The sequence below is a fragment of the Mustela nigripes genome, chromosome 15 (assembly GCF_022355385.1).
Source record: "Mustela nigripes isolate SB6536 chromosome 15, MUSNIG.SB6536, whole genome shotgun sequence".
NCBI classification, from domain to species: domain Eukaryota; kingdom Metazoa; phylum Chordata; class Mammalia; order Carnivora; family Mustelidae; genus Mustela; species Mustela nigripes.
Window position 1 is genome coordinate 70,268,913 of NC_081571.1, and position 12,062 is coordinate 70,280,974.

Consider the following 12,062-nt stretch of genomic DNA (forward strand, 5'->3'; position numbering starts at 1 on the left):
TTAAATTATGATACATAAAAACAGAAGATGTAGCGTAATTCCCAATTGGGTGATGGTTCTAAACTAGGACTCTAAGTCTGAAAGTGGCCAACTGAAATATTTATTGGCACTTACTCTGACACGGGAGAAAGGTTCTCCTTGCGAAGGCAAACCATAGTCACGCCTGGAAGTCTCTGTGTAAAGCAGGTGTGAAAGCAAAATAGCGAGTATTGCAAGCACACACTGAAGGAGATAACCAAGTCCTTCTAGGAAGGAACAGTGCAGGTACAAATATAAAGCAGAGGTTGATGAATATTTTGCAGAGGGCGAAATGTCTTAAAATTCCAAACACATCTTAAAACACCATTGCTATCTCAAAATGAGTGTTTGGAACTAAATGTGTTATTGCTAATACAGCTAGTATTAGGTTGCAAATTCAGAGACCATGCATTTGGATAAGAATTCAAAGTCAGTTCCCAGTTGGGATGAGGGGCACCTGGGTGGCTCAGTCGGTTGAGCGTCCAACTCTTGATTTTGGCTCAGGCTTCATCTCATGGGATTTGAGATTGAGTTCTGAGTTGGGCTCTGCACTCAGCATGGAGTTTGCCTAAGATTCCCCCTTTCCCTACCCCCCTCCCCTGCTGCTTGCACACATACTCTCTCTCTCTCTCTCTCTAAAAATAAGTGAATAAAATATTTTTAAAAAACAGTTCAGGGTGCCTGGCTGGCTCAGTCGGTTGAGCATCTGCCTTCAGCTCAGCTCAGGTCTTGATCCCAGGGTCCTAGGACCAAGCCGTGCATGGGGCTCCCTGCTCAGTGGGGAGTCTGCTTCTCCCTCTCCCCTCTGCTCATGTTCTCTCTCTTACTCTCTCTCTCTCAAATAAATAAACAAAACCTTTATTTAAAAAATAGTTCAGATGAAAGAAGACTTTTGTGAATTCTGGACCTTCTTACCTTCAGAAAAAGCAATGAAAAATTAATTTGTCTTAGGATCATGAGGAGGCTGTTTCCAATTAGCAATAATCGTGCCTCGGATAAACCTCATTGGCTACGATACTGCCACTGCGCAAAGCTAGGAGGAGGCTGTTTCCAAAAGGCCATAATCAAAAGATTTTCCCGTTTCACAGGGGCTTAGGAAATGCAGACAGAGGCATTGTCTTCCCACGAGAGAAAGAGAGAAACAACAGCGAGAAAAAAGTATACAGGCCTGGTCTGAACATCTTGGGGAAGGGTCTTGTCAGATGTCATCTGCTTCAGTTCTGGTAAATCTTTGCTTTCAGGACACCAGAAGGCGTGCGGGTTCAGTCAGGATTAGGTGCTTTCTTTAGAGGTGTTTTGTGATTTCAAGAGTCTCTACCCTGGAGTTCGGCAGCACAAGGGTTGGTTACCAGTTCCTGAAAAAGGACCCTTCCAGTGAGGTTGAAGAGTTTCTCTGGAGGTATTTCTTCTAACAGTTGCAAGATACGATGCTTAAGGTCATCTGTCTCCCAGGTGTGCACTGTGAAGATTGCTCTCCCAAGGTATAGCTACATTTAATAGAAGCAATTAGACCTTTACACTATTGAAATATATCTCCTTTATCAACTTAAGTCAAAAGAAGCAGGAGCCAAGTATACTGGACACTCCATGGCTATCTCAGTGGGTGAGAGTTTATGAGTTCCCAAGGGGTAGGTCTGAGATCTAGAAGGACCAATGGCAGCAGTTTAGGCCAACATATTTGGCAGTCTACAAACTTGGCCCGTTTAATAGGGCCATTAGTGTGTTTGATTAACCCTGAGGACTGAGGACGATACGCTCAATGAAGGTGGTGTAAAACCAGCCAAACAGCACAAACTTGTTGAAGCATGTGACCAATGAAATGGGTTCCCTGATCGCTATGAAGTTTGAGAGGGATTCTTTGAGTAGGGATAATGTTTTCTAACAGAAGCGGCATTGAGTCTCTGTAAGAGAAAGCTTTGGCCCAGTGAGAAAACATACAAACAATGGACTAAGACATATTTATCCATGAAAGGGGGAAGTTGTATGAAATCCAAACTGTTTATATGGACACTTTCCCGTGGATTATACTTTGGGCAGGTGAGACAAGAAAGGTCGGCACTTTTCGTGACCTTTTTAAGATTTTCCCACCAACATTGGTTCATGAATGCCAATAGACCAATAGTTTAATGCATGCACAGTGTTAACGAGTGCTGATTTTGGAATTTCTGGTGGGAACAGATTGTTATTTGGTCTAACCAGAGTTTCCTTTTTAGAGACCAACTGTTACCAGATTTCCAATATTGCTTTTCCCACCCTGGAGCCAATTGTTGGATATCTCACCAATTTTTCCAAAACTATCATTTGGGAGAACATCCCTCCAGACCATGACAGAGGTCTGGCTATTGATTTCCTTGAGGGCAAGGTTCTGGGCAGAAATATCAGTGAAATGGTTTCCTTTGGCCTCCAGGATGTTGAGTCTGGAATGCCCAGGGCCCTTAATAACAGCCAGAGCAGCCAGCAAAAGTGTGGCATCTGACATAAATTGTGGACATAGGAACCATTTTTTTAAAAAAGATTTTATTTATTTGACAGACAGAGATCACAAGTAGGCAGAGAGGCAGGCAGAGAGAGAGAGAGAGGAGGAAGCAGGCTCCCCGCTGAGCAGAGAGCCCGATGCGGGGCTCGATCCCAGGATCCTGTAATCATGACCCAAGCCAAAGGCAGAGTCCTTAACCCACTGAGCCACCCAGGTGCCCCCACAGGAACCATTTTTAATGTTTTCCCCTCTAAGGTAAGAAAGCCTCATTGTTTCTATAATATTCCAAAGTCATGAGCTACCCCGAGGGCGTATCAACCGTCTGTATAAATGTCTGCAGTTTTACCCTCAGCTAAGGTACAAGCACATCATTCTACCTCCTGGGCTAAAGCAGCCAAATGTAAAAGTGGTGTTTGAATGACTCCAGGAGGAGCAGCAATAACTTCACCATTACACTACTGGCCGTTATCACTTTTTTTTTTTTTTTTTTTTGAGAGAGAGAGAGAAAGAGAGTGAGATCTGGGGCAGAGGGAGAGGAAAAATTTTAAGAAGGCTCCACAGTGGGGGGCGCCTGGGTGGCTCAGTGGGTTAAAGCCTCTGCCTTCAGCTCAGGTCTTGATATCGGGGTCCTGGGATCGAGCCCCCCATCGGGCTCTCTGCTCAGTGGAGAGCCTGCTACCCCCTCTCTCTCTGCCTGCCTCTCTGCCTACTTGTGATCTCTGTCTGTCAAATAAATAAATAAAATCTTTTAAAGAAAAAAAAAAAAAAAAAAGAGGGCTCCACAGTAGGCACAACGTCCAACGCAGGCTCCATCTCACAACCCTGAGATCATGACCTGAGCAAAAATCAAGAGTCAGATGCTTAACTGACCGAGCCACTTAGGTGCCCCTACCATTTTTATCCTTCAAATGAGAACCATCAGTAACCCACGAAAAACCTATATTTAGTAGAGGTTTCCATAAACTGTCACAGGGATTCAGAAGGTAACCTGTCAGCATGAGGGGTTCACTTGGATCCAAATGTAGTCCTTGTTCTGAAATCAGATGCCTTAAGTAGTGAACCTGAGTTTGAGCAAACTGTAATTTTATTTTGAAAACTTTATGTCCATTTAAGCCCCAAAGGTGTTTTTTTTTTTTTAAAGATTTTATTTATTTGAGAGAGAGAGAGCCCAGGCAAGTAAAGGGAGGGCGGTGGCAGAGGAGTAGCAGACTCCCCGCTGAGCAGGAGCCCCAAGTGGGGCTGATCCCAGCACCCCGAGATCATGACCTGAGCTGAATACAGACACTTAACCGACTGAGCCACCCAGGCGCCCCAATGCCAAAAGTTTTAACAGGTGGATGCTGTCTCCTGTGAGGTCTGAGAAGGGGAGCAGAGAAGCAAATCATCTATGTATTTTAACAATGTAGAGCCTGCCAAAAACTTGCTATCATTCCAATCAGCTTTTAAGGTGCGTGTAAAGAAGGACTCTCTATGAAACCCTAGAGTATTACTATCCAGGTGTATTTCTGTTCTTCCCAAAGGAAAGCACAAACATTGGCTGTCTTTATCAGCTGGAACACGAAAAATACGCTGTATAAATCACAACATCTTGCTTTCCGTGGGATTGGATGTCAGTAGGACATGGGGCTTAGGAACAACAGATTGTTAAGGGATGATAAGGTTATTTATGGCTCAGAGGTTGTGGACAAACCATTGGGTTTTCTCAGAGGTAAAAAAAAAAAAAAAGGAATATTACCGGGACTCTTGTAGGGAGAATGCGGCCCTGAGTTTTGTAATCTTCTCTCTTGGGCTTCTTCTCTCTCCCTTGAAAAGCTTATTTGTAGAGTTTTGCTCAATTATGGGAAGAGGTTTTGAGATCCTGTTTGAATTTAGATGGGAGGCACGATGGGGATTTTGCCATTTTCAGTTGAAGATGCTGTCCGTAATGAAGATGGCTGCGGATCCCATAGGAACAAACGACCCGTGTTCTTCGGACCCCGCTATAGAGCCATCGAAAAATGGAACAAATAAAAGATGTCAAGGGGCCATTTAATTTACCTACTTGGCTATTTTGATAATTATGGTCAAATTTTAACATTATTCCCCTTTTAGGGAGAAAGAAAATTCCAGCATGATTCTTTTCTAAGAAATCTTGGCCTAATAAATGAATAGAGGCAGAGGAACTACAAGGATAAGAGAGTGTATCCCTCAAAGGGCCCCCACAGAAGGGAATAGGTTCAGACAGAAACCTGCTGAAGTTTGGGCCCCCACACGGGAGCTATTTGAGTACTGAAAGAAGGGGTAGCTCTATGAGAGTGGGGTAAGGCACCAGAGTGTAGCTAGAGCATCTAGTCCTAATCTGGAGGGGATTCTTGGGGTCTGGCAAGAGGGGAGGATTGGGAAAAGGCTCTGTAGCTCCTCGGATACCCTGACACTGAGAATTAGGAGCACCTAGAAAAACTAACTAGAAAGCTGAAGGTGTCCGGGGTGCTAAAATTTGTAACAATCTTCTTTTCCAATGCCCTGGATCTTTCCAGTAACGGCAGAAACTAGATGGTTCCTTTCATTTGGATGCGAGGGAGTTGGTTTGCCAAATTAACTACATGTGAAATGAACAGCTTCCCATTCCCATCCTGCTCCTTCTAACTAAAGGAGAAAGAGCTGGGTTTAGCTTATTAATAAACAGAGTTAAATGTTGCCTTCTTCTCAAAAGAAGAACAGAGCTTTCTGGGGTTTTTTGTTTTGTTTTAGATTTTATTTATTTATTTATTGAGAGAGAGAGAGACTGCAGGCTAGCAGAGGGAGGAGCAGGGGGGAGGCGAGAGAGAATCCCAAACAGACTCCACTCCAGGGATATGGGACTCAATCCCACAACCCTGAGATCATGACCTGAACCCAAATGGAGAGTCAGACACCCAGGCGCCCTAAGACCAGAACTTTGTTAAAAGACGATTTGGAGTTGATTGTAATTGTTAAGTATGGGTTCATCAGGCTTCTGTGTTCCAGCCTGAATTTTCTTCAGAACAACAGGCTTAGGAAAACTACTGTAATTGCTCACTGGAGATTTCCAATAAGTGTTCTAGCATCTTGCCAAAAGTTAGGTGTCTGTGTCTCTAAACCCCTTTCAGGATCTTCTCATTAGATTAGTTTTATCCAGTGTTTGGCCCGAGCCTCACCAACAAGCATGTGAGCTAACTGATATGAATCTTGAGAAACCAGTTGCTAAATTTGAACAAGTACGCTAAATTCTTCAGCAAACTAATGAGGGCCCTCAGTCACTTTAGGAAACTCTCCAACTACGGCTCCTAATTTGGTCTTAGTCCAGGGAACATAACAAATGTGGGGTTTAGTTAGATCCTCAGAAAGCTTGACTTCAAAGAAGCAGGTTTCAATGGGGAAAGGAAAGGATGCCTGGGTGGCTCAGTTAGTTAAGTGTCTCACCTCGGCTCAGGTCATGATCCCGGGGTCCCAGGGTCCCGGGGTCCTGGGGTCCCGGGATCCAGTCCCGCATTGGGCTCCTTGCTCAGTGGGGAGCCTGCCATTCCCCCTGCTGGTACCCCTCCTCTCTCTGACAAATAAATAAATACAATCTTTAAAAAAAAAAATAGACAAAGGAGAGTGGGGAGAAGGGGAGAGGTGCAGAGGCAAATGGAACTTCAGAAAAGAGAACAGAGGAAAATGGCAGGAACAGGCCCAGCACAAAGTGGCTGCAGAGGAATGGTGGGGGGAGGGAGCAGGGGCCTCAGAGGACAGGTTGACTCCTTTCAACTTTCAACTGTGTGTCTCAGTTAACTTAGCAATAAGTTCTTTAGCAAAGGCTTTCTTCTTTCTTTTTATTTATTTATTTTTTTTTTTGCAAAGAGACAAATTTAGAGTCCTGAAAACACTTGGAAGACTCAAAGCACCATGTCAAATAGGCATCCGAGGGGTACCTGGGTGTCTCGGTTAGTTCAGCGGCTGCCTTTGGCTCAGGTCATGATCCTGGGTTTCTGGAATCCAGCCCCAAATCTATCTCCTTGCTCAGAGGAGGGCCTGCTTCTTCCTCTCCTTCTGCCTGTTGCTCCCTTGGTGTTCTTTCTCTCACTATGTCTCTCTTTGTGTCAAATAAATAAAATAAAATATAAAATAAAATAAGCATCCCAGGCTTTCCCCCTAGAAGTTGCAGCATTCCAATTTAGAGTAAAACAAGTTCAACATCAAAAATTTCTCCATACTGACCACTGAAGTTCTAATTTATTTCTCGTTAAGTCAGTCTATTTAGTTATAAATGTGCATGTGGATGGACATAGTTTTTAAACATAAAACCAACAGATTCTGGGGTGAGCTCCAAGTATTTTGACAACTGGGATCCCATCTCCTAGAGGCTTTTCTCTGGAGTAAGGAGGAACATTCTTATATAGCACAATTTCAACAGCAACAGCCTGGCTCCAGAAGGAATCAGACCAAAGTCCTGTACTGACCCAGTACAAATAGTCCAGCCCCTAACAAGAGTGAAGCAAAAGGCTAGCACCACCCCAAAAGCACCGTCTGATCCCCCAAAAAGAGTTGAATCAAAGGCCAGCACAGTTCAAGCTGGCACAGTTCCAGCAGGAACAATCTGATTGCAAAAGAGGTTCAGGACAAAGAGCAAACAAATACTATCTGTGGGAAAAAACCCAAAACAGATCTCACATAAATTTTAAAGAGCTCAGGGGTGCCTGGGTGCTCAGCTGGTTGAGCCTCTGCCTTTGGCTCAGGTCATGATCTCAGGGTCTTGGGATCGAGTCCTGCGTGGGGCTCCCTGCTTGGCGAGGAGCCTGCTTCCTCCTCTCCCTCTGCCCCTCCCCCCTGCTTGTGCGCGCACGCGCTCTCTCTCTCTCTTTCTGACACACGTACATACATGCATGAAATTGCCCAACCCAAGAACACACACGTAAAGTATATCTGAACCTCAAGGGCTAAAAAACGGCACACACACCGCATAATTACCTATAGCAGAATAAATTCTTGGTCAGAATTAAGATACTTCTGTCACACTTAAATGAAAACAATAGCTTTTATTGACCTACCTCACAGCAGCATTTGCTGAGTATATATACTTACTACTCTATTTACATGTAAAATGTAAACGAATCTTCAGGAGATAAGGGGAAAGAACGCTGCTGGTTCAATGTTCAGCCTTTAAAAAAATAAGCTCTATAAAACCCATCTGAATATAAGTCAAGATTTAGATGAAGAAAATTAATGCATTCAGAAATGTAACCAAGTGTGGTGTAAACAGACAATAGGCATTACTCAGCCTTAAAAAGGAAGGAGATCCTGACACGTGCAGCAACGTGGATGAGCCTTGAAGTCTGTGATATTGTGATTTATAATTAGAAATATCTATTTGGGAGGCGCCTAAGTGGCTCCGTTGGTTAAGCATCTGCCTTCGCTCAAGTCATGATCCCAGGGTGGTAGGATTGAGCCCCGCGTCAGGCTCCCTCCTTGGGGGGGAGCTTGCTTCTCCCTTTCTCTCTGTTGTTCCCCCTGCTTATGCTCCCTCACGCTCTCTGTCAAGTAAATTAAAAAAAAAAAAAAAAAAAGAAAAAACTTAAAAAAAAAAAAGACTTTATTTATTTATTTGAGGTTAGGAGGACAAGCACGCACGGGGAGCCGCAGGCAAAGGGAGAAGCAGGCTCCCCCCCAAGGAGGGAGCTCCAAGGAGCCCAAGGTGGGGCTCCAAGGACCCAAGCCAAGGGCAGCTGCTTAACTGACTGAGCCCCCCAGGTGCCCCTAAGCAGACCTTCTGGAGTTGTTTTTCTAGCAAGCCCCTTTCCGTCACACCTGAGTGCATGTTAATGAGGTGGCTTTTGGAAAGCCCCTAAGGATGGGTGCTGGTTGTCAGGGAAACCAAACTCTGGTTAGAGGGTTGGTGCTTTCACTCCCATCCACCACCTGGCGGATGCAGGGCTGGAGGTTGAGTTCCACCACCAATGGCCAGGGACTTAATCAATCATGCCTATGAATTAAGCCTCCATAAAAAACAACAACAGCAATTAAAAAAAAAAAAACAAACCAAAAAGCCCTGCCTGAAGGAGTTTGAGGAGCCTCTGGGTGGGTGGACATGTGGACGAGCTGACCAGGTAGCGCACCTGGAGAGGGCTTGGCTGTTCCATGGTTCTTCCTCCAAACCCTTCTCGGCCCATCTCTCTCCCACCTGGCTGCTCCTGAGCTGTCTCCTTTTTTTCTTTTTTAAGATTTTATTTATTTATTAGAGAGAGAGAGAGCACAAGCCAGGGGAGGGGCAGAGGAAGAAGCAGGTTCCTCGCTGAGCAGGGAGCCCGATGGGGATCAGGGGCAGGTGCTCAACCCCAGGACCCCGGGATCATGACCTGAGCAGAAGGCAGCTGCTTAACCCACGGAGCCACCCAGATGCTCCTAGTTGTCTCCTTTTTGTAAGAAATGGATATTTTGGTTCCTGAACTGTCTTTCTCTGTTCTGTCAGCCACTCTAGAAGATTACCAAACCCAAGCAAGGGGTTCTGGGAACCCCGATTTACAGCCAGTGGGTCAGAAAGCCTACTGACAACCAGGACTCTCCATTGGCTTCTGAAGTGGGTGGTGGGGAGGGTCAGTCTGGTGGGCCCGAGCCCTTCACCTGTGGGGTCTGAGACTAATTCCAGGTAGATAGTGTCAGAATAGAGTGAAGTTGTAGGGCACCCAGCTGGTGTCCAGACCATCAGAAAATTGGTTGGCGTGGGGAGGAAACCCAAACATTGGTGGCCAGAAATGTTGGAGGCACAAAGACAGATACGGTGATTTCCGTCAGATGAGGTACCTAGAGAAGTCAGATTCATACAGACAGAAATCAGAATGGTGCCTGCCACCGCTGCGGGACCGTGGGGTTAGGGAGAAGTGGCAGGAGATGAGGAGTTACTGCGAAATGGAGACAGAGTTACTGCTGGGGAAGATGAGAATGTTCTGGAGACCCACGGTGGTGATGGGTGCACCACAATGTGAATGAGCTTAATGCCACAGGACAGTACACTTAAAAGTGGTCAAAAGGATAAATTTTATGTTATGTATATTTTATCACATAGGGGAGAAAAAGAATCCTTTTTCTTCTGCACTTCTAGGTTCTCTGGCTGGGGCCTCAAAATTTCACCTGATAAAGATAGATTAACAGGAGAGAAACAATTTGTTCAGAGGTGTGGCACAGAAATCCAGTGATAAGTCACTCAAGGGGGTCATTAGAGTAAATATATGGAGAAAGCTAATGGAAGAGAAGATAAACCTGTGCCAAGGTCTGTTTACAGACCCGGCTTGATGCCCACTTTCAATCTTCCTCGGGGATTGAACCCTTCCCAGGAAGAGGATTTGTGACAGACCTCATTTCTCAGAAGTCTCTGTTTTGCACTCACCCTAGAAGGAGCCCTCTGCCCTTTCCCATGTGAATAGACAAATTTGACTGGATGAGAGTTGCCTGGAGAGTTAATCAGATTAAAACAGCTCCTGCCAACAAGCCCACAAAAATTTCTAGACTTAGAAACTCCAGTGACCACCCTACCCTCTCGGGAAGCTTTGTACTATCGCTCAATAAACTTGGCTTTGCTGCCCATGCCTCTGTCTAGTCTACACCCCTTCCTTCTTCGAAGCAGCATGACCAAGAACCTCGGGCACTAAAGAAAAAAAAGTCCAACAACCAAGGTTGAGGTGACAGGAAACAGGGTGCATTTCTGCCCAACCCTGCCTTCCAGCAGCCCCTTCCTGCCTTCTGGGCCAGCCCCACTGTTCCCCGGCTGCTGAGGGGAAGCTGGAGCTCGGTAGCCCTTCCACAAAGTGGAGAATTAGAGAGATTTGGGTTCTGGGGAGCCTGTGTCACCGAGTCACTTAAAACGGGTTCTGCCCTGAGAAGGAGGGAGGCCTGATCCTCTGCCTCTGGGGCTTCATTCGAGGCTGGGGCAGCCACTGTACAGAGATTTTGAAGGAAGACTTCTCCTCGAAGTGAAGTTGTCCTCCACCAAATAGGCTTGGACCCAGAGCACAGCTTAAAAGCCACCGGCATCAACAACGTAGCCTCACAATCCCAACCATGCCCCCTGATACTGGCCAGTTTCGCAAGGGCTGGGTCTGTAATGTTCTAGAGTCCGGGGCCTCTGGGTCCAGACCCCGCCCTCCCTCCTTTCTCCACAGTGGAGACTCGAAGCCCCTCGAAAGGGGAAAAGTCTTGTTAAATTTTATTCCCGAGACACTGGCCTACGACTTCCATAACAATCCGTGTGGTTCTAAACTGAGCGATCAAGGTTACATAAATCATGCGGAAGACTGGAAGGCCTATTTGCTCTACAATTACAGAGTTCAGAGACTCCGGTTACCTGACTATTTTTCTGTACAAGGGAGATAATTTCAAGTTAAACAGTCTTTCTTCCAGAACAATGGAACCTATTCATAGACCTAAGGAGCCAGCCTTGCTCTGTGGGGCCAAGCCTCCATCCGAAACCAATGACCACACACGTCAGTAATCTGGAAGGAAATTTAGGGGAAATAGGAATCCTTTAAATCACATAGACAGACAGACATAGGGTCTGTCTGAAAGAAATTTCTGTGAAGAAATTCAAAGGGATGAAGGAACAAATGTGATTAAAGATAAGACAAAACAGAAGGACTAAAAGTGCGTTGGCACCTCAGTGTAGAAAGGCCAAAACCTATGCTAAGATCATTAAAGTAGTTCAGTGCCAGCAAAGTCATGAGGTACAGGGCACTTGCATTCTGGATGACAAAGCATGAAGGAATTTAGAATGGGACAAAGGGAGCGACTCTTGAAGACACGTTCTTCAAAAAACAGTGTTGAGGTAACAAGCCAACTATCTGAGAAAGAAATTTCGATAAAAATTTACACCAAACATGTATATATGATTCAAAGATTTTAAATACTTAAGAAATGAATCTATAAAAGTCCTAGAAATAAGCATAGGTGATTTCTTTCTAATAATCTTGGCTTAGAGAAGACTTTTGTAAGAAGGCATAAAGCCGGCCATCTTCAAGAACAAGAGTGTTCCAGTGGATTCGGTAGAAATAAAAGTTGGCTGCATGGGGAACGGAAGGGGAAAATCGTCTCTACTGGCACCATCTTCCAGCTGGACTATGAATTAAATTTACATGAGGCAGATTAGCAGGGGAACAGAAGTTTTATTATGTGCCCACAGAGGCCCAATAACCAAACAGAGACATAAAAAAGTGACCAAAACAGGCAGTTCTTTAATACTTTTTAGACAGAAAGACAATAAATCTGTGAGAAATTGATAGGATGAGAAAACTGGACTTTGGGAGATCCGTTAGTAAGGAAATGTAAACATGATTTTGCTGGGGTAGTAAATTAGGAAAAAGTGATAAGGATTGTCTACACAGGCTTCTCGGCTCTAAAATTTCCCATTTTTGGTGATAAGGATGTCTCGTGACCTGCTGGCACAGCCAGGGTACCTTTCACACGGGAGATTTATTTCCTGCTGGGAGAGAAGGTGGTTCTCAGGAGGGTCTGAATGTCCTTGCGCAGCCTCTTAAGTAACTTTTATTTAAAATCATCAATATCCCTGGGGTGCCTGGGTGGCTCAGTCGGTTAAGCGTCTGCT

General features: G+C 45.1%; 1 pseudogene; it reads right to left on the minus strand.

The window, feature by feature from the left end:
• Window positions 1-933: 933 nt before the first annotated feature.
• Window positions 934-1,053, minus strand: LOC132003078 (U4 spliceosomal RNA; annotated as a pseudogene).
• Between the last annotated feature and the right edge of the window lie 11,009 nt (window positions 1,054-12,062).